The sequence below is a fragment of the Pyrgilauda ruficollis genome, unplaced genomic scaffold (assembly GCF_017590135.1).
Source record: "Pyrgilauda ruficollis isolate IOZ18807 unplaced genomic scaffold, ASM1759013v1 scaffold4, whole genome shotgun sequence".
Classification (NCBI taxonomy): domain Eukaryota; kingdom Metazoa; phylum Chordata; class Aves; order Passeriformes; family Passeridae; genus Pyrgilauda; species Pyrgilauda ruficollis.
Genome location: NW_024525489.1, coordinates 4453311 through 4480511, shown reverse-complemented (window position 1 = coordinate 4480511; position 27201 = coordinate 4453311). Strand labels below are relative to the sequence as shown.

Below are 27201 nucleotides of genomic sequence, written 5' to 3'. Positions count from 1 at the left end.
CTTCCTACCTGAAAGGATCCTACAAGAACAATGGAGAGGGACTTTTTGCAAGAGCCTATAGCGACAGGACAAGGAGGAATGGATTCAAACTGAAGTGAGGAGGTTCCAATTATATATTAGGAAGAAATGCTTTATTGTGAGAGTAGTGAGGCACTGGAACAGATTGCCCAAAGAAGTTGTGGATGTCCCATCCCTGGAAGTGTTTAAGGCCAGGTTGGATGGGGCTCTAAGCAACCTGCTTAGGTGGAAGGTGTCCCTGCTAACAGCAGGGGGTTTCAAACTAGACGATCTTTAAGATGTCTTCCAACCCGAACCATTCTATGATTTTAGGATACAAAGAGGTCTGTGAGCTGGTAACAAGAAAGTCTATATTTGTGGCTCAAAGTTGGTCAGCTTTAACACCTAGGAATGTGCAAGAACCACTTGAAATTTGTTCTATAGAGCTCATGTCTTCCCCTGCACTTATTGATGCCAACGAACGTACAGGCTTATGTTGCAAGCTCCCCCTTCGCAGGACTTTCTTTCACGTGGCTGACTACTTTTCAAGTTTGAACAAATTCAAATATTCTTGAGACTTCTGCCACTTGTGTTTGCGTGGCAAACAAAGTGGCAGGAAGGGGGGTATACAGAGAGACAGTCAGCCGTATGAAGTGTATGAAGTGCAACTGTTGATGCTGTGCAGCCGTCGGACCAGACCTTTAGAACCCTTGCACTAAGAAAGAGCAGTCACGGTATTTAGCATCGACTGCAGCGCAAGCAAGTGCGCTGTCAAAGCTCGGGGCCCCGCTCCAGCGGGTGTGGGATGTGGTGGGGTAGGCAGGTTAAGCAGCCCTGCTGAGCCATGCCCGCTGTGGCGGCTCCCTGCAGGAGCCTCCGGCGGGAGGCGAGGGAAGAGCCCGGTTCTCCTTGCTCTTCCCGCTGCCGGCGCCAGGTGTCGGCAGGCGGCGCGGGCACGGCGCTGCAGGAGCGCCCCTCTCCCGCCGCTCCAGCCCGCGCTCCCAGCTCCCGCTTGCTCCAGCCTGCAACCGGAAGGGTGTGGGTGGGTGCTGGGGCTGGAGCAGCCGTGAGACTTCACTTTTTTATTCTCCCCACTCAAATCAAACGTTAACTGCTTAGTGGCTGATACTTCGAGAAATTCAAGGCATTTTTGAAATGAGTCAGATGTTAGAAGAAGAGAAATGTGCTGTGCAGTACCTGAGGGCCATGAATAGGACTTCGGGTGGTAGGAGAGGCAGGACAGGGAGAAAGCAGAAGTGGCCAAGGAGTTGCCTGCAGAGGTGGATGGCAGGGTGAGTGCTGAAGTTATCCTTTGGGAGAAGAAACTGGAGCAACCTCCTGTAGCAAGCAAGGTCTCTGCCTCAGAACTGCAGAGGAGCTTCTGAGTGTTGGGAGCAGATGGGCATCCGATGGTGACACTCAGTGCTTATTCTTGGCTGACGGAGAACTGATACTGAACCACTGGAGAAAGAGTTCTTGGTTCCGTGGGAAGCCACATTTATGCGCAGTTATACAGAGGATGCACAAAGGAAATGGGAGCATACAGGCCACAAGCAGGGTGGATGAAAGATTTATCTGTGAATATGAAAATGCTTTGAACAAGTGAACTAACTCTTCTTCTTTTCCCCTTCATTCACACAACGGAGCAATTTTAAATTAGAACAGGTTGTAACAGATTTAATTTAGATCACCATGGTGCCTAGTATAATGCTATAGCATATTCTAGTTTATCTTTTTCCCCGATTTTAAAGGGCTAAACAGTTTTTAAATTGTGGATTTGTTATAGAATGTATGGCTGCTAGGCAGTCCTAACCAATTAGAAATTTTTTACTGCACCATGATTAATTTTGTTAGATAAAACTACTGAAATACAACTGAAGGTAGAAATAAAAAGCATTTAAGTGCTCTACAGTCATGATTTACTCTTCAGAGATGCATTTAACGCTGTCTCCGGCAGAACAGCTTCATCCATTTTCTAAACATTCATTTGTTTATTTCAAGATTAGTCTCAGTTATAAACAGACATTAAATCACCTCCAGGCCCTAATACATTGTAATGAAGTATTGTAAACCATGTAGTATGTTGGTTTAAACAATGTAATCAGAAAGCAACAAAACCATTTTCTCCTGGTTCTTGCTGGCTCCCTGACTTCTGTCTGTTCAAAGAAAAGTTCTTTTTAGTCTGTAAATGTCAAGGTCACTCGGAGGTCAAGTTTGTGCTTTTGAGCCGTGTTTCCTTTCAGGTTATTGGCTTTGTTTTATTACTGAAAGGAACCATCCATTTTGGCATATAGAGCAAAGAAGTCATGTAATCCTATTAAATACAAAACCAACATGTAGAAATAATGGTGAGGGTTTGACAATTGCACAAAAGCCCCCTTTTTCTGCCCATAGTTAAGCCTGCACTGAGTAATTAATGGTCCTTCCACAAGCCTGTCTACAGTGGGAAAACTGCCTAACTAGTTTTCAAAACACTTGCTCAAAAACTGGCTAAGAGTCCCTTTTGGGTAAGCTGGCATCCTTCTAACCTCGATGCTCAGGAATGGGAGAGGAGGGAGAAGCGCCTACCTGTGGCTTTCCAGCTCAGAGCAGAACATGGCACAGAAGGAGACAGGCACAATCCTAGGCAGAGGATCCTTGGAAACAGAGAGAATTAATTAACAAAGAAGGAGGAAAGCATCTTTAGAGAGTTAAGGATAAAAGGAGGTATTTTAAGTTATTAGAAAATAAACTTGTTTTGTTGGCAGGAAAGAGAAGTCGAAAGTGGAGGTTGCAGCATGCAAGTTGAGATGTAAGAGGGTCATTATGTACTGGGCACAAAAACTAAGACATAAAAAATTAACAACAAATAGCTCACTAATTTCCCTATGAAGAATGTTTATGCATAGTGCAAGGTCAGTAGAAAAAAAATTAGGAAGAGGAAATAAGGTATAATCAGAGTTTAAAATGGAGCAAAGAAAGTGTAGAATGATTTAAATAAAACTGTCCTCAAAGTGGTATCTACATAGAAGTAACTGAGGCAAAATGCTGAGGATTTAATGGTTAGTTAGTTAGGATCAGATGTGAACGATGGGCTTGCCAGTGCTGTCTGTTCTGCTTGTCGCTTCTTTGCGGACAGTCAGCTACAGTATGTGAAAACAACTGAACGTTGCAAAGCCCAGTTTTCATAAACAACATTCATTACACTATTTTCACATCCCTCAGACAAGCATATAGGTTATCACAACTTTAAAATCTCTGCTGGCAAGACAAAACATTACCATCCTAGAGTGTATGCAAACATAAGAACTGACTGGATCTATTACTAATAGAGAGGAGCTGATTGAAAGTATAGATAGCAATCGCAGATTAGATGAAAAACTGCATGAAGCATAGGCAGGAGCTGCAGAAATGAACCCCAAGACATACAATTGAATATAACAAACATTACAAAAGTGGAAATGGGAAACTAAGAAATCTATATTACCCAGATTGTGAAACAAGACTTACAAAAGGCCAGACAGTAAAAGTTTCTGGCCTATCATATTGCAAGGACAGATAGACAATAAAGATGCTTGGAGTTTAAGTATGGAACATGTCCAAGACCTTCAGATACTCTTCTAATAAGAAGGGAAAAATACTGGCACACCACCAGGGAAGAACCTCCACGCAGGACTGCTCCTTAAACACAGACTCAAGAGGTTTTTGGCAGACACTTCAGTGAGAACAGCCTCTAATGGCGCAGTCTTAAAACAAGTCTGGAAGAAGTCTTTCTCAGCCCTGGGTTTGCTTCTCAAGTTGAGCATAGTTTAAGAAGGCCACAAGTTCAGTATGAGTAATTAGGGCTGAATTTATTTTTTGCCCTCCTCTGTTCCCAGCGCATCACTCAAGTAGTGTATGAGAAGTGAAATACACCCACAACTCCTCATCTGGGGATTTCCTCAACTGATAGACAATCAGAGTATAATTAGCTCCTTTGCCCCTGTCTGAGGTGCAGAGGAATTATCAGTCCCTCAATCTTCAGCTATTGGTAGCTGCTAGATTAGTCAGTCAACTGGCACGGGACTCATCCACAGAGCTGTACTTGTCCTCCCAAGGGGGTTTAGAGGATGTGTTGGCATGATAAGAGGACACATAAGCTGTAAAATATATACCCACAGAAACACCTTGTTTCTGTTAAAATTTGCCTTGTTGCTGTTAGAATTTCTGAATAAAGTGAAATGGATTCTGCAGACCCACATGTCAACTAAAGCAAAAGTTCATTTGAGAAACCTCTTTTCCCTCCCCATATTTCTTCAAGCTTTTCTAGCAAGCTGGCAATGCTGTAGGTACTGCAGACTTGAAAGATGAGCCTTCTGGTCCCTAGGTTTTTCCAGTCATTATTGGTGGGTTCCCAAGGAGCTCTCAGATATGGGAGGATCAACTCATACTACTCATGTCTAGAAGAAAACTTTGAGGACATTCATAGGAAAATTCCACACTTTAGTGACCCAAAAGAAGGTCTCTTCTTTTTCACCTCTGAAAAAAATCTCATGCCTAATTTGCACCACTGCCTCTTTTCTGAACAGAACAGACCCAAAAGTCCGAGAACTTTAGTCTCACAGACCTAAGCTTGTACCAGGAGCACTACAGGAGATTGTTTTGGGGATCCCCTGTTTAATTTCCCAACTTCCATACTAATTTGGAGATTCACGGGCCATTTGAATGTGATAGAGATAGTTACTTCTCCAGAAGCAAAATTGGTCCATCAGAAAGACTTCACATGTTTACATATGCCTGGATTTGTCATCTGCTGCCCTTCAGCTGCTGCTGGCAAAACTCTCTCAGCCACAGAGCAAATTGATTTTCCTCTACTATTAGTTTTGTTAACCTGCTTTATAGGGGTTCCTTGCAGTTCCCTGTTTCACTGCAGATGTACAGTAACTTCACTGCATTTTCTGCTTTCTGTTTTTCTGTGCAGCTCTCGCCTCTTCAAGTGTTTTGGGGCCACCAAACGAAAACAGTGATGAAAAACGTAAAGGAGCTTGTCTTCTAGAAGTGCATTCCCAGCACTGTAAAACTGTGAAACAGTACAGCTTATTTCTATCTGATGATGTAAAGTGCCCTACATCACTATAAACAGAATATACTGTATAAATATTGGATGTACAGTATGAATCTAGCCATTTAGCATTTTTAAATCTTGACAGCTGTATCCGTACAGTTTAAATGCATATCTGCCCACTGTCACATATGTAAGAAACAAATAAGTAAGACACAGTGAGACCTTGAAGTAACTGGTATTTATATGACTATAAAAGACTTGTATAAAAATTCAGGTTACAGTCCTGAATGGGAAAGTTCACAGCAGAAGATGTGGATGGCTGTTTTAAACCCCTTCGACAAAGCCTACAGAGGGTACATTCAATTTTGAATTAAATCAGCAAAACCATTTGCTTCCATGCTGAAGAATATGAAATAGAAAACAGAAATGGCTGAAAGGAGGGTGATGGGATGACAGGGGTAGTTCTGATCATAGGTGACTGTTTGTGCTCTTCCACACAATACGCAGTGTGCTATTGCCAATATTGCATCCACTTCCAACAGACAAAATTCTGAAAAAGGAATAAAACTTTAATCTTGATATCAGTTGCCAGTTTGGAATCAGACACATTGCGTGTTGCAATAGAGAACCACAGTGACTTAATCATATTTGTATTTAGATATTATCCTTCTGTTACATAAAGTTATTTAGATTAACTGTAACTTAAAGTTAATATGCCAGGCTTCCTTCTACTCTCATCATATGTCTTTTCTATAACCTTTTATCTTTAGAAAACTTTTCAGCTTCATTTTTCCTTCTGTACTCAAAAGTAGGATTTCTCTTCTTGAACAAACACATTAGAAGTTAATACAGATCTCTGTAGCAAGCTGTCCTAAAGCCTCTTTTTTATATATCAATTTTATCACATAACAGATTTTTAAAGCAAAGATAAAACAATTCAGAAAGATTGGTGGGGACATTCAACAAAAGTAGTAGGAGACAGTACCTTAAATCTGTCATTTCACTGGATTTTACTGGATTTCAAGTTTATGGTGCCTCTGTAAAGGCAGTTTTCATTAAATAGTGTAATTTAATTGAATCTTTGCAAACAGGACTACGTATTTCTTTCCAACAGTACAACAGCAGCAGATTTAGAGTAAGGTGTGCTTCTTCATAGAGCAGTTTTCATCTGTTACCACTGGGAGTGCATACAAAGCCAGTGGGATAGAGCTTCTTGCATGTCATCCAAAGCTCCAAACATTTCAAATTGGGCATAAGATTTACTTGAACAATACTGGTCAGTCATCAAGACATAACAAGGTGCAAAGACCTAGGAGAATTTTTTCATACTTTACCTCTGCAGCTACATTCCTGGATGACACTGGACCACTTCTGTTCCTGCTTTAACCATCTGTAAAATGGAGACAGTATTACTGGCCCCTGATTGTATTCCCAACTCAGATCCACAGTCAGTGGTTTTAAAGTGCAGAATAGTTCAAACCACGCCATCAACTTAAAATCTGGAAATTATTAAAAAAATATTTTCACTTATGTTAATTTTATAAAGACACATCAGTTTAATATGTTTATGCATTCATAATTTACAAACACATGTAATGTAATTTATGTAATGTGTATATATTAAACAAATTTGTAAATTTACAAATACATATGTCAGTGTATCATATAAAGATAAAACATTTCCTCTTTTCTGGCATGTGAAAAAGCCACACAAACTGGAGCATTGCTCACTAGGACAAGATCCTGCAAGATGGCCCGTGTCACTGTGTCTCTTGTGCACACAAGTATATGCCCACAGATTATTCCTGACAGCATGATAGTATAAGCAACTCTTCCAAGAGGAATGAGAACTGGAACAAACCAAATGAAGCAAAAATGTCTCTAGCTCCTTCTCCTCTCTAAGGCTCATACACAGTTGCAAAACACTAATAGTGTTACTGAAAAAAAAAAGTCTTTAATTCCTCACAGTTTCTCACGTGCCTATCTGTAATTTCTTTACCAAAATATTCCTAAGCACTTTACATGGTTTAATTTGCTTCAGGCATCCCTGTGCACGGGCATTGTATCTCCTGTGTGCCCAACTGCAGGAGATGCAGAAAAATTAAAGCCATGTCCCACCAAGAGCTGCCAGGAGGCTCTCTCATCCAGCAGCCACCAACACTGGGCCAGAGCTCCAGGGGCTGAGCAGCTACTGCAGGTTGTGCTGAAGGAGCAGCTCAACAGCTCAGTGTCTGACTTGGAGATGGGCAACTCTAAGCTTTGCTAAAACGTTCCTGAGGTTGACATTGAGAAAAAACTAGTGCTTGTGGATTTCCAGAGCTGACTGCAGTGTGAACAGCTGTGCAGCTTCAGTTTTCCTTTTGTTTTTGTCCAATACCTGGACCTTCTTAGAAAGCATCTTATCTGTCAGATGAGATAGCAGCTGTGGCTTTGTGACAATTAGAGGCAATTTAAAGTGGTGTGGCTGTCCCATTTTTGAGCACACAGTCCTGCCTCCTTTTCTATTGCTTGTCTGGCTGACTCAGTGAAACTATCTATGGGAAAAGTGACAGGGCATTTCTGCCAGCACTGGGAGGTGATCTGGCTCACCGGGGAAGTAGTGTCAGCGTTGGGTGCAAACAGGAAGCAAATCCATGTAGCTGGAGGCAGTAACTTGCATAAGGGCTAGCAGGACCTTAGCCATCACAATTCACTTTTGTTTTAGCATTCATGAAAAGATTCATAGCATCATTCAGGTTATAAAAGACCCTTAGGATCATTGAGTCCAACCATTAACCTAATACTACCAAATCCACCACTCCACTCTCCCTTAGCACCACATCTTGCACATCTTTTAAACCCCTCCAGGGATGGTAACTCCACCACTTCCCTGAGCAACCTCTTCCAGTGCTTGACCACACTTTCCATAAAGAAATTTTTCCTAATACCCATTCTAAATTTCTCTTGGTGCAACTTGAGGCCATTTCTTCTAGTTCCATTGCTTGTTAATTGAGTGAAGAGACCAACCCCCACCCTGCTACAGCCTCCTTTCCAGTAGTTGTGGACAGCAGTGAGGTCTCCCTTGAGATTCCTTTTCTCCAGGCTAAACAATCCCAGTTTCCTCAGTTACTGCTCCTAACACTTGTGCTCCAGACCCTTCACCAGCTCTGTTGCCCTTCTCTGGACATGCTCCAGCACCTCAATTTTTTCTTGTAGTGAGGGGCCCTGTGAGCAGGGCTTTCACCAGAAGTCTGAATGAAAGCAGCATGCTTTCATCCTCTCCCTGCCTTGGCACATTTCCTGCACCATTCCTTATGCTCTGCAATCAGCAAACCAATCTGGCTAAAGAAAAAAAAAATTTAAAAACTCTTACTTCCAGGATTAGTTTTCAAATGGCAGCAGCATGGTCTGAGATCATACTAGGCTGCCAGTGAAATCCATGACTGCCTCATATCTGGAATCAGAGCATTCACTTCACTGGACAAGAGGCAACTTGAACCAGCAAGGCTGGGATGTTGCTCTTCTGACACAGGCTTGCTCCTCACCTGGGTGGTAGAAGTGGACAAAGGGAAGTACATGGTAGTTTGCAGTAGCTGGGATCCTGATGCATTTCTGCTAAAAAATATTCATTTTCTAGAATGAATAATTTCATTTCATAGAAATTGTTAATTTCTACAAAAATATTTAGCTCCATTTCAACCCTTGGCCATTTTTTCTAACTTGCAATGGATGCAGTCAGAAGTGACACTGAAGAGGGTAAGCTATTTTATCCTGGAAGCTCTCCATGTCCTGAGCTTCCTGGTGACATGACCTAAGAGGGAGAAACACCACACCCCAATGTACATGAAAGAAAAGAGCACCGAGGCGAGAGCAGTGTTGTTAACATTACCTTGAAACAAAGCAGAGGTAATGTTTCCAGGGACAACCTGGAATTATGCATTTGTTGTTCTCTGAGCAAGCCCATTGCCAATAATAATGTAATTTTTTTGTGTGGGAAGCTGTGTCTACTTCCCTTTCGATGCACAGGGAATGTTATCATAGAAAACACACATTTGGCTTTTTAAAACTATTCTACCAGTGCCACTCCTGTAAGACCCCAGTGTGTCTTATACATCTACAAGGAAAGAGACGAATGACTGACTAAATCCAAGAGAAGATTCACATGATACTAAACTGATTTAGAAAGGAAAGATCCAGCAACTTCATACTGGGAAACACACAAATTGAAAAGAAAAATCAAGGTCAAGCATTTAACCACGGTGTGGATCAGTAATTACACCAAAACAACAGGTAACAAAGGGCAGATTTGTCATCTCTTGAAATTTCCATAATGGCTTTTATTTTTCTGGAAAATAAGGCCATAATCTCAATTACAAATATAAAGTCCACATTATGCCGAATGTCACATTCTGAAACTGAACTTGCTTTTAAACCTAAATCCATCAGTATGGCTCAAAAGCTCCCCCTTGAAACAAATCTAAGCTTGTCATTAGTCTTGTTCAATGAACTCAGATAATTACAGTCTGATTTTTTTTTTTTTAGGATAACATCCACAATTCAAAATTCCACCTGGGAACAGGCATCTAAAACCAAGAAACTGGATGAACATCTGTATTTTGGCTGCTACGACTTTGACCAGTAAGACACTTGCATAAATGTAATTTTTTAAGGTGTCTGAAGTGGTTTTATTTTAATGACTCCAGTTGTTGAACAAAGGTATGTTGCCTCCTACCACGGCCATAGTATGTTTTCTTCAGCATTGTCTTTCTTGGAAAGCCTACAAATTCAAGGGAAAGCCTTCAAATAAAAACTAAGGCATTTGGGAAAATAATGACACAGCAATTCTGTGCCAGAAAGGAATGAACCAGGAGGATGACCAGAGACCTCTGTCACTTCTAAACTTCTGTAATGCTTTCATTTCTGAAACAGCCCCGCTTAGAAAAAAATTAAAATGCATTAATTGCTAACAAGACTCTGACAGAGTGATGGCAATTACTGTAAGACATTTGCTGCTTTTGTGTTGTTCGTGAGCGCTGGGGGGTTTTAGAGGCAGCTGTGCCACCGTGCCAGCCTGCTGCAGGGCTGCCCTGGCCCTCCCCGCCCCACGGCCCCCCAGCTCCCCCGTGTTCTCCCGGGCAGCTCACCAAAATGGCAGGAACTTAGCCCAGAGAGGCAATAGTGTTCTGGCTTGGCGAGCTGAACCAGCTCGGCGGGCAGGGAAGAGAGGGCAAGGTCTCCCTCTTCTGACAGCAGCAAGCGGGCGGCTGGGCCGGCCACGACCTCACCCCGGCCTGAGAGCTCCCAGCTCGCCAGGTATCCCTGCCAAATCCTTGCTGAACAACATCAAAAAGTCCATAGAATTATTCTGAGGTTGAATACTGTAAATTGCAGTCTGATTTTTTTATTCAAAAGTGGGAAGATTGATACTCAAATCCTTAAAAGATTAGAAGAAGGATGAGGAAAACTGAGAACACAAATTAAGGTTTTGTGCTTTTGATGGAGACCAGCTCATAACTGGCAGGATAAACACAAAGAATGCAGTCTGGCTATAGCCAGCCCACACAATTTTATGGAAATGTTGTCCAGAGCTAAGAGTTTTGTGTAGCTAAACTTGTTATGGCAGAGTAAGATGAGTCCAATTTATAGCGTGTCAGAAGGCTGCTTGATAATCAACAGAATATTCTGGGTTGGAAGGGACCCATAAGGATCATCAAGTCCAACTCTTATGTGAATGGCCCATACTGGAGACAAACACCAGTATGTTGGCCTTACTAGCACCATGCTCTAACAAAGTGAGCTAATGATTCTTTGTTCAAATTTAAATTAGACATTTGCTTCCATTTTTAGTTATACCTCAAACCTTGTGTTTCAGGTAAATCAAATAACACCTAGCTGATTCAATAGAGATTTGCTTGCATTGATTAACTGGACAATAGAGATGCTGAGACAAACCTAGAAAGACTGTTAAATTCCATTGCTTCTTTTCAGAGGTCATTTTGGAAATCACAAGTAATATGGGCTATTCTGGGTTCCAGACTAGACACAAAAAACAAACAGAGGCAAAGCACATGTTGAGTTGTGGTTTTAATTCTATTTTCATCATAGTTTATATGACTTAGGACTCCAGCAAGCAAACAAGCCAACCATTGAATCCAAAACTCAGCATAGATTTAGTACAGCTCAGCACAGAGAACTTACAATATTGGAATGGTATTCTTCAGTTAAGTAAAAATAAAACTAAAAAATTAGTAGCTGGCAAGGAAGAAAACAAGCCTTTCTCACATTTGTGTATAGTTCAAAGAAATTTAATAGCTAAGGGGTGATATCATACTTTTTCACTCTTGCTCTAATCTACACTGTAAATCAAAACAATTTCATAAGAGGTTAAATTATTAAGAACAGTGGGCCGATGGAAGTGTCATGCAACCAGGAAACCAGGATGACCATAAAAAGAAAATGAGGCTGCTGGTAACCATTATAATGTAAGGCTGAATCACAAATGATAACACCAAAGACCTTTTTCTGTTCCAGTCATAACCCTTGAGAGTTTTGTCTCTTGGGTTTTTTTTCCCTCTTTGAAGGCAGAAGTAGGCCTATAACCATCCCTGTTTCAGTTTCTCTCTTCCCAGCGATGGTTTCTTACAGTCTGTCATTGTCCGTGAGTTTAAACAGAGCACTGCATAAGCTGTATGCATCACATATCTGTCCCCAAGATGTAAAATCCTTCCCTGCGAGAGAACATTTTGGTGCAATCTAATGCAAATGCCGAGCCCAAGGGAAGAAGGACCGATGAGGTATTTCACCAAAATGTTTCTGTAGACTTAAAAATAATTTAGGACTACCAATGGCAAATATCAGTGACCACAGGAGCAAGTTCCTACATTGCTCGCTGTATTAAGAGTATTAACTTCCAAATTAACCCAAAGCGGAGGAGCCGCCCTGGAGCCGGAGCCGCCCCGGCAGGCGCAGCAGCCCTTCCCCGCTCAGGGCAGGAGAGCTCCCGGGTGCCAGAGAGCCCGCCTTTACCGCGGCCACTTTCCCCCTCTGGCGCCCCGGGGCTGGGGGAGGCCGGGCCACAGCGCCCGCAGTCCCCGGCCCCGACACGGCTGCCCCGCTCCGCATGACATCCCTGCGCCAGGGGAGCACCCCCTGCATCCCAGCCCCTCGCCGGCGGGACCCCCTCGGCCCCAGGGCTGGCGCGGTGTCGTCCCCCGGCGCCGCCGCCCGGGCGGGAGCGGGAGCGGTGCCCGGCCCCACCGCCCTGCGGCATGCGGCGGGATCCCGCAGCAGCCCCCCGCCCGCACCCCGCCGACCCGGCGGGAGCCGCTGACAGGTCGCCGCCAGTGGCCCCGGCACCTGCGCTGCGCTCACCGCCCTGAGAGGAGGGGCTGCCGGCCAGACCGCGGCGCGGCGGAGCGGGAGGGAGGGAGGGAGGGAGAGAGGGAGGGAGGCGGCGGCGGCGGCGCACGGCCGGCGGCGGGCGGGCCCCCGGGGGCGGCGGGCGCCCCTCGCCCCGCCGCGGGGCCGGGCGGCCGCGGCGCCACCGACACCTTACTTCCTGCTTCGCTACCCGGGGCCAGACCCATCGCGGCGGAGGGATCCCGCCGCCTCCCGCAGCCTCCTCCCCCTCCTGCTTCTGCTTTTCCCGGCTCCCTGCTGCAAGGAAATTATTTGACAGCGATTTGCTGACACCGGGGATTTTTTTCTTTCTCTTTTTTTTTTTTCTTTCTTTCTTTCTTTCTTTTTGCATCACGGACTCGGCTGTTCGGCGGGCGGGGGAGGCCGTGCCGGAGGTAAGTGCCGGTGCCCGGAGCCTCCCCCGGCGCGGGGCCCCCGCCCCGCTCCGCTCCATGTGCCGCCGCCGCCGGGGTGGGTGCCGGGCAGCGGGGCCGCGCCGGGCCGGGCCGGGCCGGGGGAGTGCGTTTCCTGGCGGAGCGATATTTGTTTACAGGATGGGCGCCGTACTGTAAGTGAAGTAGGACCGAGCCCGGGGCAGCTCCGTAATAAATTAATATCGCGATTTGCTCCCGCCTCGCCGACACCGCCACGAGCCCCGCGCCCGCCCCCCTCCCCCGCCCGCCTGCACTTGTTGCAGACTTCGCGCCAGGTAGGGACAACGCTTCGCAAGTTTCGTTTTTGCAGGAGCCAGGGCTGCGCTGGAAGGAGAGGAGGGGAAAAAAAAAGGGGGGGTGGGGGAGAAAAAAGTTTGCAGCTCGCAGCTGACTTTCGGTCTGCAGCGCCGAGGCCCTGCCCGTTGCCGCCGCCTCCTGCCCGTCCGGGCGCGGGCGGGCGGGGGGCGCTGGGGAGCAGAGGCGGGGAAGGGCGGCTCGGCTCGGCTCGCCGCGGAAGTTCTCCGAGCCGCGCTGCCCGTCACGGCCCCTGACACGAGTGGGCGACCCAAGTGCTACTCCTCCTGTCCTTCGTCCCGCAGCGCGCTCGGTGCCGTCTCGGTGTCAGTGTTGGGAGCGGAGCGGTCCCGGCGCTCGGCTGTGGAGCCCTTCCCGGGCGGCACCGCGTGGGGCGAGCTCGTTGCGGAGGAATGGGGATTTCTCCCTCCACTCCTGCGGGAGGGAAGCGCGCGGCGGGCTGGGCGCTGGAGGGGCGCTCCGGTTTTCTGGCCCGTCAAAATTACGGGGTGGTGAGGAACAAAAACTCGCAGCCAGGTGTTTAAATACCGGAGACGCGATTTGCAAGTGAAATTAATCGGCAGTTAACCAGTTAATAAATGGATAATGCCTATTCATCCTTCTGCTGACTTTACAGAGTGGTTTTCACGTCTGCCTGTCAACTAACCAGGCTTAACTGATCGAGATGTAAACCTAGCCAGGTTATTGCCTTCGTCCAGTAAAATCTGACCCGCACGTGCTGTCCTTGCGCATCAGTGCTGGTCATCATTCAGATAGTTACAGGTGAGGTTCGTACATTCTTACAGACTGACATGATGGCAGTAAAATACGTAGGATGACCTATGGCTTAAATATTTATAGAAAATATTGTGAAGTGTTTAACTGCATGATTAATGTTTTAAGCATATAATCACTGAGGGGGGAGTTTTATGCCTTCGGTAGCTACAATTTTACTGTGGATATGGGAAGAGGAGAGAGTTCAGCTGTTGGGGTTGGCCTGGCTGCTCGGTAGGGCCACTCTGCTGCCTGTACCCATCCTGCTTGGGCCTCTGGCCTGCAGAGCTTTCCTGGGGACCAGGGATTTGTCTGCTGCCATCACTCAGGGTGTAGTGTCATGATGAAGTGACCCATCATTACAATGTCAGCGTGTGCACGAGTTGTTCCTGCATGCGGTACGTGCAGCTGTTTGCTGTCATTGTTTATCTGCTTAGTGGTCTTGGATGTTCAGTTGGATCAGAATGGAGCTATTGCATTAATGAGGTGTATCTATCTAGAAATAACCCATTTTGCTTTATTGCCCACTGAAGCGACAAAATTTAATATGCCCTGGCTGGTACCTTACCTTTTTTCTAAGTGTTGTCGAAGGCACACATATAACAATAGAAGGGCTGCTCCATGCATGCTCTGTGCATGCATACTATCTTGCTTTGCATAAAACAAACAAAGACTTTTTTCCTAGACTTTAGATAAGTGATTTTTCATATGAAGAAAATGTGTTGTATGCATTTTTCTTTCTTCTGTAGAGGATACTCTGATAATCTTTGGAAAAATTAAAGGCTTAAGTATAACCTACTCAAAAAGTTTTGGTGCAAATGAACACTCTAGAACAATCTGTTCTACCATCGATTAGCAGCTCGTGTTTCTAAAGTTGGAGATCTCAGTGAGGACCTGAGCAGCACTGTGGGGTGGGGTCAAACCCGTGTATCTTGAAATGACAAACTCAAATACAAGTAATGCACTTCACTGTGAAACAGAGCCTGAGTGCAAGCTGGAGAACTGGCCTTCTGGTGATACCATAACACCAGAGCTTAATCGTGCTGCTGTGTCAGTATGTGCTGCTGTGGTCATCCCTCCCTGGGGAAGATGGATGAGGCCACAGGTAGCTAGACGGGCATCCTGCCTCCAGTGTTTAGTATCATGGGCCAACATGAGCATAAATAAACCACAGCATGACTAACCTCTCTACCTAACATTGACTCATGTTGTATTTCGATAGACTGAAACAGTCTCCATGCCTAAGCCATTTCATTTTCTCAACCTGTATGTTACTAATGATGACCTGCCTATTGAGAATCCTCCAGTATTCATTAAGACCATAAAGCATTAAGACCTTGTTTAGGTTTGTTTTGCTTCTGGATAGTGCTCAGCTGGCCTAGATAGAAAAAAGGAATTCCTAGATTTTAAACTCAAAACTTGCTTCTCTTCTTCTGGCCATTTTAATTCTTCAGGTGATACAGTGAGGCTTGCAATTATAAACTGTGCTCATAACTTGGCGTCTGGCAGGAAGTGCGAGAAAAATATAAGAGCAGTTCTGTAAAGTGCTGTAGGTTTCCTAAAACAGTAAGTTAATATTTTGCTGTGAATATTTTAATATTTTTTTTTTCATTTGTTCTAATCAAGTGGAGGATATGTCACCTAAAAACTTACTCAGCCAAGTGTTGGAAAAGGCCCTTCTCTCCCTTTGGCAATATTATAATGGGTCAGTGTAAAAAAGAAGGGCCCTGCCTTGTGCCTCCTTAATATGTGTCATAATAACTGTGAGATAAGGCAGTTTCATTTCAGCTTCCTTAGAAATATGTGTTTGTTTTTTGTTTTTTTTTTTAAAAAAGCAAGCAGCATTTGACAAACACAAAATAATGGTTGGTGTGGAAACAATTTGTTTCCTCCCCTTGCATTCTTTTGAGAGCTGCATAGTTCCAATAAAAAATGATCATCAGAATTACCATTTTTCCTGTCCCTGAAATTAACGGATCCTTTTGCCTGCCCTCCACCTGAGAGAAGTAGGCAAAAGCATCTTCAAGTGCACGTGTGAATTCTGCCTGGCGTAGCTGCCACACCCGTGGTTATTCACATAAGGTGAGGAGCACAGGGGGCCACATGGACTTACATGGCACTGCTTCCAAGGGTAGAGTTACCGTGTGTGTAAGTGGGGAGGGACTGGGGGGCGCTGCATTCAAAACTAAAGAAAAAGGAAGGCAGCAAATTCCATATATTTTGCTGTATGTGAAGTTACAAAACCTCTTCTTAACTTGTCCATCTCTGAGAAACCTATTACTGTAATCAGTTGCAGGCCTGTGAGGGGAAATTGGGCCTTCTAAGATAAAGACTAAAATAGCACATTCAAATATATTTTAAGAAAGGCGACTCTTCCTTCAATGAGTAGGTCTGAACCTGTCTCAAAGATCAGTTGCAACAATTTTATTGGGTTGTTTTTTTGTCTTTAACAACTCTTTGCTTGAAACCAAGCGGATTTAAGAGATTCACTGAAATTACTTTTGAGCAGCATGGGTTTAGGCACCAGGTTAACTGTGGAGCTTGTGGGAGTATCTCCTGTTAGATCTGAAATGCCGAGAATCGGCTCTTGCACTGTCATCTCCTTGCTGCTGTCATTGTATGTCCAGGCTGGCCAGGAGGACAAAGTGGGTGACACAGGCCGCCAGCAGCTCATACTGACACTGGTTCTTGTTGGATGTTGGTCTCTGTGGGCAGAAGGAATAGTGTTTTGATAGCAGTTTCTTTTCTCTCTTTCTGGCTTGTCTGTGTCGCTCCATGATGGTGGGGATGTGGGCTCACCTGTACCTGCTCAAAACAGCAGCAGAAAAAAACCCCAAACCGCTGATTTGTGTGGGGTAAAACTGGAAAATGTGCTCAGGCTACAACCTGCTGCCACAGAAACTTGAAGGAAAAGAATTTATGTTACTTTCTTCTTGAGAGGCTAATGGTTTGGGGAACCCAGGACATGCTCTTAAATATATGCCCTATTACTGTGTAATAGTGTTTGATTTTTCTTTTTTTTTTAAAGTTTAAACTCTTTGCATTAGAGTGGGGGTGTTGCAGGGTTTTGGAATACTCCTGGAGCGTTAGTTATATTTTGAGGTTCTGAGTGAAATGAGTCTTGTGGTTTCAGCTTACTCTGTAACAAAGAGTAATGTGTCGCACACAAACAGCCCACCTAAGTTTTCATAATTGACTGGTGATTTGCTCTGGAAAGACCCAAAATCCTGATATGAGACAGAGTCAAAAGGTAGTTGATTTTTTTTTTTTTAAATTCATTTTAGTTTGTCATTCTCCACTTTACAGTTTAAATTTTGTTAGAATTTCAGACAAATCGCTTCTCTTCGGCTTCCCATCCGCTGCTCAGGTGGGCTGTTGTCACTTCCCAGGCACCCGGTGAAAAGTGCCAAGTTTCCACACCCCACTAATGTCTAAAGCAGCCATTCTGGGTCTTGTCACAAATCTTCTCCTGTCTGTTTAGTTCAGCAAGAAAATGGTTTCTGTCTTTCCCCTCCCTCCCCTCATCAACTGCTCATGGTAAGATTTTTTATAGAGCCCGCATTGTGATGTGTCCTTGAAGTGCAGAGCTGCAAGGTTTTGTTTTCATTTGCCATTTTTTCTCTTCATGTTTAAAGTTCATTGCAACTATAGCAAAGCAAGATTGTTGTAGATGGTCTTTTTTGACTCCTTCCCTGCCCCCCGCTTTGTCAAAAATCTCATGTTCAGTAAAAAGCAAAAACTCAGATTCTAAAACTTACTCCAGCTAACCCTGGCATGTAAAGACTGCAAAAATACAGATTGGGAAGGATTGCCCCAGCAAAGCAGGTAGGTGTAAGTTAAATGTTAAATTATCAGCACCTCCTTTTTAAAGGATCCCTGATGGTGAGGTTTTTGTTCACGCCATCTGGCTAGAACAAGGCTTACCAGGACTCTTAAAGGACAGGGGCCATTTGAGGTGCAGAATTTATATCAGGTACTTTCTTTTTAAAGGCTTTTTAAGTGAATGTCAAATCCTAAATAATTTCGTCATCAGACTGTGCAAAAAAAAGTACCCAACACTGCGAAGCAAGTTTAAAACTTGAGAATGGATGAAGTCCTATGCCTTAAAAATAAAAAAAAAAAGTAATTTTTGTCTTTGTTCTACACTCCCTCTTCTTCTTCCCCTCCCCCCCGCCCCCCCCAATTTTCATTGATGGGGAAGTTTCATTTCCTTTATTTATATATTTTTAGTGTATATGTGTTTGGGGGGGCATGAGGGTGGATAGGAAGGAAGTCTGTGTTCTAGTTTTTATATTTAAAACTAAAAAATAGCTAATGCTGGTGTGTGTAGAAATGACTTTAAATACATTTTCCCCAGTAAACCAAAAATTCTGCTGGTGAATAGTGAATATTATTAGGGCATTGAGGGGTTTCACAACACTTCTGTGTAGGTGAGGGTCCTGTCTGAGTTCCAGTTGTACTAGCAGGAAAGTGTTTTTCCCAGTACTATCATGTTTCACATGCCAAATGAGAACTAGAAGTGCATTTTCCTGGAAGGATCTCTATTGACACTTGGAAGGTTATGCCAATTACAGCTACATTAGGCTTTTTAAAAATTTTTAATTCCACACTTGACCTACATAGTAACTTCTTTCATTTTCTTAACAGAGCACCTGCTACAATTCTGGAATGTCAGTAAGGTAAACCTGCTGTCCTGTGGCTCTAATGCATATAAGTACTCTTGCAAGAGTATGATCTTGAGGTGATCCTTGTGAAATGAATGCTGCTGGAGCTTTGCATAACTTGAAATAGCCCTCTGTTCTGCAGGCAGAATTCAATACATTTTATTGGGGAGCAGGAAATATGTTATGAAGTATGTTGTCCATATGTAAAAATATTTTTTTCCTCAAAAGAGATCCCACGTACTTTAATTCTGAATACGATTTTTAAATACTGCAGGTTAGGAAATACTGCATTGCAAGTCTGGGAAAGTTTGGAGACATAAGATGAGGTAATTTTAATACACATTGTGATCAGAGACTAAAAGTTATTTACTCTTTTGGGCAGTGCAGTGGTTCATGAAGGAGGAGGTAAATGGGCTTCTTTGGAAAGTGCCTGTAGGTGCGGGGTGTTGGCTGCCTCCTGGACTTGCACCACCAGTGCTTCTTTCTGCTGCTGCCTTGCTGTCTCTGGCTGCTGGTGGAGAATTTGTCCTAGTGGAAGATCTTGCTTGTACCAGAAGAAAACAATCCTAACTAGTAAATAGTGCTGTTGTTATTTTGTAACAATAAATAAAATAATGGATGCTGACCAGACTTTACGTGGTTCAAAAGTAGGAATACTTGGAAGACCCTACATATCTAAACTGAGCTTTCTTTTCCCTAAAATGTAGGCTGCCAAAGCCCTGAAATATTTAGGATATTGACTTAAAGTTTTGTAAACATCATCTCAATTGCGTCTTTTTTGGTTTGCCTCTTTTATATTTTGTTTTATCCTGCGTGTGGAAGCTGGGCTTACCTTGCAGAGAGATGGTGGTGTTTGAGTTGGCCCCTTGCTGCTTTCAGCAAGCAGAGGGCTGCACGTTGCATCTTTTGAGAGGCTGAAAGCATCTTCAATGACTCCTAGGCCACAGTGGGCCTTGAAATAACCCTGAGTTCTGTGGCCATTACCAAAGCTGAGCTGGAGCCTGTAGTCACCTGAGCCACAGGTACACGCCATGTATAGCTCAATGCTGAACACAGGAGTTTGGTTGCTGCTTGTGCCCATAGTATATTTGTAGGGAAATGTGTAGAAGCAGTTCAGATGTTAACTCAATGGCATGCTTTTGGGGTTTTTTTTGTTACCTTTCAAAAACTTATATTTAGTGTTGCAGGGGAACCCTTATGTATCTTGGTGAAACAGAAGAAATGCTTCATGTTCAGCTACACTGAGTGGTGCAGCTTTGCAAGAGCACTGATGCTTTGGCCTGCCACGCAGTTCAAATTCAAGCAAAGGTCTCCCATGTGGTTGCTTGCATGTGTCCTCCTATCTCTGTTTTGTATCTGCAATTTCAGTATATGCTTCCAGAATGATTTTTTATTCATTTCTAATCATTCTTCAAAGATAACTGGCAAAAAACATCAGGCTGGTTGTGATTTTACAGTGGTAGAAGGTAGACAACTTTGATCTTGTTAAATTAATTTTCTTCATGTGTGGGCTGAGTGTGTAGTGAGCTGATTTGGTTTTTATTGATCACTGTAAAAATGTGAATTCAGCATCAGAGCAATGATAATAAACAAGTACTTGCAGTGATATTCTAATTAGTTTCTGGCAAAAATAAGGCGGAAAACCATCTCAGAGACTGATGTGCTTTAGTGGTGAGATGCTGAGCTGGGATACTTTATTTGAAAGGGTTGAGTAAAGCTGTTTGAAGTTCTGGCTCTCTGGCAACACACTTGCCGCGAGCAGGAGCATGCCAAATGGGGCAAGATGCCATCTTTGCATGGAGGCATTTGAGTGTCAGAAATGGCATTCTTACCTCTGTCTGGAATGGCTTTCTCTCCCCTGATCACGCCAAGGTAAGACAGGTTGTAGGAACCACGTGTCTGCTTTGTTAGAAGGTGTCTTTGAGCACAAGCAGTGAAGCACTAATGACCTTTCCATCCCGATCTGCAGGAATGCCCTGCACACCATTGCCATGGGTTCCAATAAGTCTGCATGGCAAAGCGTCCGGTACCGAGCAGGGGAGTGGAGAGAGGTTTCTAAATTAGCAGGCAATTTATGTCTGGAGAAGTGAGATTCATATTCATAACTACGTTAAACACATATTTCTGAATATGGCAGGGGCATATATCCATTTAAGGTGGCTGTAGTTCCTCTAAGCCAAAATATTTGCAGAAGTATGGGCTGGCAGATTCTCTCTCATTCTTCCGTTGATGCTGTGTTTCCAAGGCTTGAAGGGGTTTCTCAGTTGTGGTGGTGAACAGTGATTTTCTGAATTTTTTTTGGTCAGTTAAGCTTGTTTTATGCTGTCAGAGTTTAGTAAATTGGTATGTGAGCAGCATGGATCACAATGAAAAAGTACTGCTGCTGTCTGTATGAGTTTGATAACATTAGAAAATGAGTCGCAAAATTTTTTTAAAGTGAGGAAGGTTTTTTAGGACTATGAAATTTTGTAAAAGATGGTTTATAATTAACTTTAATACTTTTCTAAAGTTGCTGCTATTATAATGAAAGAGCATGAATAAGAGATTATGCCTTGCAGGTAAAATGAAAAAAGATTTCACCATTTATATACTTGAAAACCAAAGACGCATTGCAGAGGATGAATTTTACTGCTTCTATATTGCTTGTAGTAAAAAGTTGGTCTTTGAAGTTGAAAACAGCTTTAGATTTAAAGAAATAATACACCTGAAAAGGGAGGTTCACAGAAAAAAGACATTGGATTAAGTACTGTTTCGTTAATGAAAAGAATGTAAGTTAAGCCAAATGTGGTTGCCTGCATAGTAAGGTACTGCTTAACATGATTGGGAATGATAAAATAAAGTCTTAGCAGACTTTTATTTCAACGATTTCCAACTTTCAGAAGTTTTAATCTGGACGTTGCATGCACATACATAACCAATAGACTAATACCACAGAATTACTTTAATTTTTGAAAGGAGCTCTACTTTGATGCTGGAAGTCTGTCAGCATACAATCCCTAGGCTAACTGCCTGATCGTTAGTTAAAGTAGGGGTTCATTAAAATAATATGGGCTCATCTGGTTTTAAAGGCCACCTCTCAGCCAGTAGGCGATGGTCCAAAACGAGTAAGGTTCCAGTGCAGACATTACAGGGCAGTGGCACATAGATAACAGCATAAAGCTGGCTGATGGGAAGGCTTCCGTTGGATTGTGTTCTCAGTGTTGGACCAGATTTTTCAATTTTTAGTCACCTGTAGCAATGCCTGCTCCTGTTATAGCTGGTTAAACTATCTGTGTGACTGTTTGAAAGAAGGTGCAAGGTTGGGTCTCTCTGTATGACTGACTGCAGCTCCTTGTAATTACTTTATTCTGTTATAATTGTGTTCTTCTAGTTGAAGTATCATAATTACAAAGTGGATGATGGTCTTCGGTTTTGTAAGGAAAATCCTTACATTTTAAGCCCCACTCTATCCTTTGCATAAACAGCTCTTTTTCTTCTTCTTTTTTTTTTTTTTTTCAGGTAGAACTTTTACTTTCAGGTTATTTCTGGAAAATCCATACTGCTAATTATGCAAATTGCAAGAAACGAAAAAAGAGAACAAAAGAGTGGGGCATCTTATTTTAGGCTTCAGCAAATGCCAAGTCATACGTGGCCATTACAGCTATCTAGAATATGTACCTGCATTATTCTGCTACTGCTTTTGTTACCAGTGAAATTTAAACTGGGCATTTCTCGCAGGCTGTGTACGCTAGATTGCCAAATGTGGGAACCGGGAAGTTTTTCCAGTAGCAGGGTCAGCTTGTGCCCCCTGGAGAGTCCCTCCCTGCAGGGCTCCTTCCTTGCATACACAGAAGTTTCTTGCTGAAAGCAAATGTAGGGCTTTCTTTTTTTGGTCTGTTTGTTTTTATGCTGTTGTAGGCAAGCTTGCATTTTCTTAGGGCAATCCTCTACAAGAGCAGCAAGTTTTTGTACCTGCACCTTTTTGCCTGTTCAGGCAGTAAGAAGCTCTCCTTGAATGGAGGAAAGGCAGATTTCACACCTGCCAGAGATAGAGGAGAGTGGAAGAAGAGGTGTTTGAGTGAATGAACAAACTTTCAAGCTGACTCAGTGATGCACGTACAGGGTAAGCTGTAAGGATTAGTCACCAACTTACGGTAAATCTGTGTGGTGCTTGCTGGGGATGTGTCTCTATGGAGCTGCACTTAGCAAGCTTTGTAGACTGAGAATGCAGGTAAATGTTATTTCCACAGTATTTTCCCAGTGAACGACAATAACAAAATGCAGTGAAACTCAAAGGCTTGTAAATTACTAAGCTAAAGGCAAAAAAATCTTTTGGCTATCTCATGGTGCTGCTATCTTCATCTGTGAAACTGGTAGGAAAATGAATAAATTATGCAACGACCTCTTTTTTACTATTTAGAAACCTGTGCTTACATGTACTGTTCTACCCTGTTCTGTGCAAGTTGGTTTTATCTTGGATTGTTTTTCTTTCAGTAGGTAGGTTTCAAGCTGCATTTGTGTAAAACACCAATTTACATGATGGCAACAGAACAACAATTACAGGGAAGGATATTCATCTGTTGAAAACACTATTTTCATTTGCCAAACAGAAATTTCAGGAAAATTACCCTCCAGGTTGAATTTTCTTATAAATGTTCTCAAGTTCTGAAATTCTTTACTGGCATAATAGGTAAGCACAGCACTTGCAGCAGAGTTCCTATTAAGAAGTTACCTTTTTTTTGGGGGAAAATGGGATTAATTTAAAGACAGTAATTATTTTTTAAAAATGGTAAAATTATTCTGCAGCATTTCCTGAGTTACCCAAATTTAGTAAGTTTATTTTTTTTGTACTTTCAGATTGTTCTTTCAGCAGTTTCTTCTATTTGGCTGAAGTGGGTTTGATTTTTTTTTTTTTTTTTTTTGGTTAATTCAGCTGAGCATCTTTCATAATTCTAAGATGTCCTTTCTCTCTGATCTTCTGACCTGTTTTGCTTGGCTTGTTTAATCTGTCCTTAGAGAATAGTTAATTTCGGCCATAATTATGCCAGAAAATCCTTTACAGCTGTTAGAGCAAAAATTTTTTTTTCCTATTCTTTGTTTAAAATTACTTCCTCCAAAATAAAAAGAAAAGCCCAAACCAAACATCTTGTTGAAGAGTGAGAACCAGACTGTGCTGGCACTGCTGGGTGGGACGGTGCCGAGGGTGCGTGCCTGTACAAGTGGTTTGGCTCACTGCTCTCCCAGGGAGCTGATCCTGTCGAAGGCTTTGAGTCTTCTGAAGAGCAGGAGTGAAGGCTGAAAGCATTATTAAGTTTTGGGGTTATCTCACGCTATTTATTTGAAATGGAAGCCAAGCAATTTACATATCTCTGTATCTTGGATCTGAAAAAATTTTTTTTTTTTTTTTTTCACTAGCCTGTGTGTGGAAATGACATCACAGCTTACATCAGCCATGCTAAATTCAGAGGTTTTTTCTCCTCCCTGTTGGGTTATTAACTGAGCAATAGCTCTGTGCTGCAAGTCTTCCTTTGCTGACTGTGGCACATCGATAACTTCATTGTAAATGTTCTAAATTTTGTGCAATGAGGAGAAATGAAGATCTAGTGTAAAACCTTTTGAAAATGGTGGGAATGTAGCTCGTTTTCTTGCTGTGTGTGCAGCCAGACTGGGTGGCCCCCTAATGCTGCGTTGTTCCCCGGATCCCTGCTGCAGCAGAAGCATCCGAAGGACGGCACTGTGGCTTTTGGCACTTCTGGTGACCAGGTCAGGAGTTTGCTGTGGCACATTGTTGGGTAGGTTATGTCTCCATAGTCCTGCAGGGCAAAACCTGCCCTTGTGAGACTGAGTAAGTTTTGAACTAAAGCTCTTATGTTGTTGCTGAATGTCCCATGTGCAAAGCTGAGCTCCGTGTCAGGTAGTTGAGAGCTTCTCATCTCTACCAGAAATCTCCAGGTTTTGGAGCTGCCCTCTGGGGTTGATGTAGGGCTGCAGCTGTGGCAGAGTGTAAAATGGAGGCATAGGGGTTTCCTGTGAGCCTGAGGACCTGGGAGGAGGCAAACAAAAATCAAATTAAAGTTGACACTTTGAAAAGTTGATTGTTATGTTTTTAATCACAAAGCAATTTTTAAAGTAAGTCACTTCCCAGAGGAAAAATAAGTACATTAAGAAAAGGGAGAAATGTTGAATTTGTGCATTTGAGTGCAGCAGACTTGGTAGCAAGCTGCTGGTGGTACCAGTGTGTACAGAGACAAAAGGACAACCAGTGTTCTAACTCTCCTGCTAAACTTCCAGCCATAATGTCCCATATGTAGAGCATTTTAATTTATCTTTACTATTTTGGGAAGGCTGAGGCTGTAGGGATGGGACTCATCCCAGTAACTTAAAAAAAAACCCAAAAAATGCAGCGAAACAAACTCATCTGACAATTCAGTGGATGTGGAGAGATTTCCCTTCTTGTGTGTGTCTCAATCAGCACCCTTTGCCCAGGGAGAAAGGCAAGGAGGCCTGCAGGAAGACTTGCAGGAACATCTTTGGATTGGGCTCATGGCACGTGAAACGTACTGGTACTCATTCACATACTTTGTATTTTTTTACATTTCTTTTTCTGCCATAGCCAAGAACAAGGGCATGCAGGGGGAAGGGCTGAGGGATGTGCTGGGAGGGCACGTGTTGGCGTAAGCCTGTGTGTTTGAGCGGTCAGTGCTCGCACACACCATGGAGCCGCTGCAATTACTTGTCTCTTTTAGAGCTTGTGAGGAGCACTTCATTGCTGCAGTTATTTGTATAGCCATATGCTATTTTTTTCTTACATATGTTCTCTGATAATTGTCAGTAGCAGGTGCCTCTGAGCCAAGGCGGAGCGGTATTTAAAAATCAGATGCTTAATGGGATTTGAAGAATTGTGTGAGTTAAGCACCAGCAAAAAGACCAGGGTGAAAGCATTGGCCTCTGAAGGTCGTGTTCCTCGCAGAGCAGCAGCATGGTTGGTAGCAGTGCTGGTCTTTCAGTTCCACTGTCCACTTATAGAGATGTGACCTTCAAGAAGTAGTCAGGAGGTCTAGTTTTGGGTCTTTATATGTTGTTTGGCTAAATCAGGGAAAACATGAAGTCCCTTCTGATGTGTGTACCAGCCCCCAGGAACAGAATTGGATATGTGTTGAATTCCTGCTTGGTGACTTGGGTGGTGCAGGGCTGGTTAGAGATGTGACGTGAAATCTTGCGTCTGGCAGACTCCCACTCTTTGAACCTGCCTTTCCCCCCATATTTGTCAAGCATCCCGAGCTGTTCAGGTTGCATAACTGGCTGCTATTACATTGCACGTTTGTGCATTGCGTTCCATGGATCATTGCTGTGATAGTAATTGCTGATGTTGCATCTCTTTCCATCATCTGAGAAACAACCACCAAGAGGAGGTTCTGGGGAGACTTGTAGTCGCTCCGGACTGGAAATGATGCAGCTGTGTCCACTGAAAATCATTTTGGGTCATTGTATGACCAGAATCCCCCAGTATCCATGATATTGTTGTCATATCATCTTCACATCTCCACAAATAGCTCTCTGAATTACCACTCCTTCTGTGTTTCAGCTGGGGGCAACTTGGTGTAACAGATGTCTAGGTTGCCAACAAGTCAGAAGTACCTTGCATTTCAGAGTGTCAGGAAAGACATAATGTCCCTAACATTCTTTTGTGGGGAGGTTTTTGGTCTGGTTTTTTTTTTTTTTTTTCTTCATTTCTGGTAAAGAACTAGTGAAATATAGAGCACATATGGAAATGGCAGACGTTGTTGGTTTTTTTTTTTTTTTGTTGTCCTTGTTTCTAAAATTAAGCACACAGTAGTTTGTGAGATCTTGCAAAGAATTTAAATCATATTGCACAGTCATGTGTTCAAGGAATCTTTTTAATCTAGTCACATATATAGTGAATAGATCCAGATTTTAAAAAATACAGTAAGGAGTAAGGTAAACCATATACAGTAAGGAGAGGTAAGCCAAACAGGATAAAGATAAAAGGCTCCTAAATATTTTTTGACTGTACTTACCTAGTTTAGTTTGCTGCCAGTATTCTGTTGCCTTTTTGTTTGGTCATCCTTCATGTTCTTGGTTGTCGTTCATGTTCTTCCTGTGTAAGAAAAAAACCTGTGGTATGAGCTGTTCTGCTTATCCCTTACATAATGTTGGCAACTGAGAGTTGGATCACACGACTTAAAGTAGGTCTGTCTCTGTGTCAGAAAACGAACAGTTTCTCCTTCCTGTGGGTAGGCATCCATGCACAGGGGTAGTAAGCTTTTATTCTCCATGGTGTTTCTGTAGTATGTTTCTGAGCTGGTCGTAGGAGGAGGAGTGATCTCACAGCTTGACCACAAGTGCACTTGGCAGCGCTCACATGGGCAGAGCTGGTTGCAGAATTTGGGTCAGCGGGACAGTATCCTGGTGAGGTGTCTGGCACAGGACCCTGTAAGACCAACTGACTGTATTAATTTACCCTAATACATGATATATATACACAACAGAAAAAAATTCCTTGGGTGATTTTGCTTCTGCATCTGCAGAACGTCAGCCTTGGACTACTACAAAACCTTTGAAATAATTTTGATGGCATGTCCTACACCACTTCAGAGCACGAGCTACTCAAGTCAGGCACGCTGAAGTAAAGTTTAGG

The 27201-nt window shown here is 43.2% G+C and overlaps 1 protein-coding gene across 5 annotated transcripts in view; it reads left to right on the top strand.

Moving 5' to 3' along the window:
* The first annotated feature begins 12462 nt into the window (after positions 1-12462).
* TRERF1 (transcriptional regulating factor 1) overlaps positions 12463-27201 on the top strand; it is a 98456-nt gene continuing 83717 nt past the window's right edge. For 3 of the 5 annotated variants that reach the window (XM_041477227.1, XM_041477229.1, XM_041477225.1), the window contains exon 1: positions 12463-13106. The gene's annotated coding sequence lies outside the window, so the exon portion shown is untranslated. The remainder of the gene's footprint in view (positions 13107-27201) is intronic. The other 2 variants (XM_041477228.1, XM_041477226.1) reach the window with 1 other exon arrangement.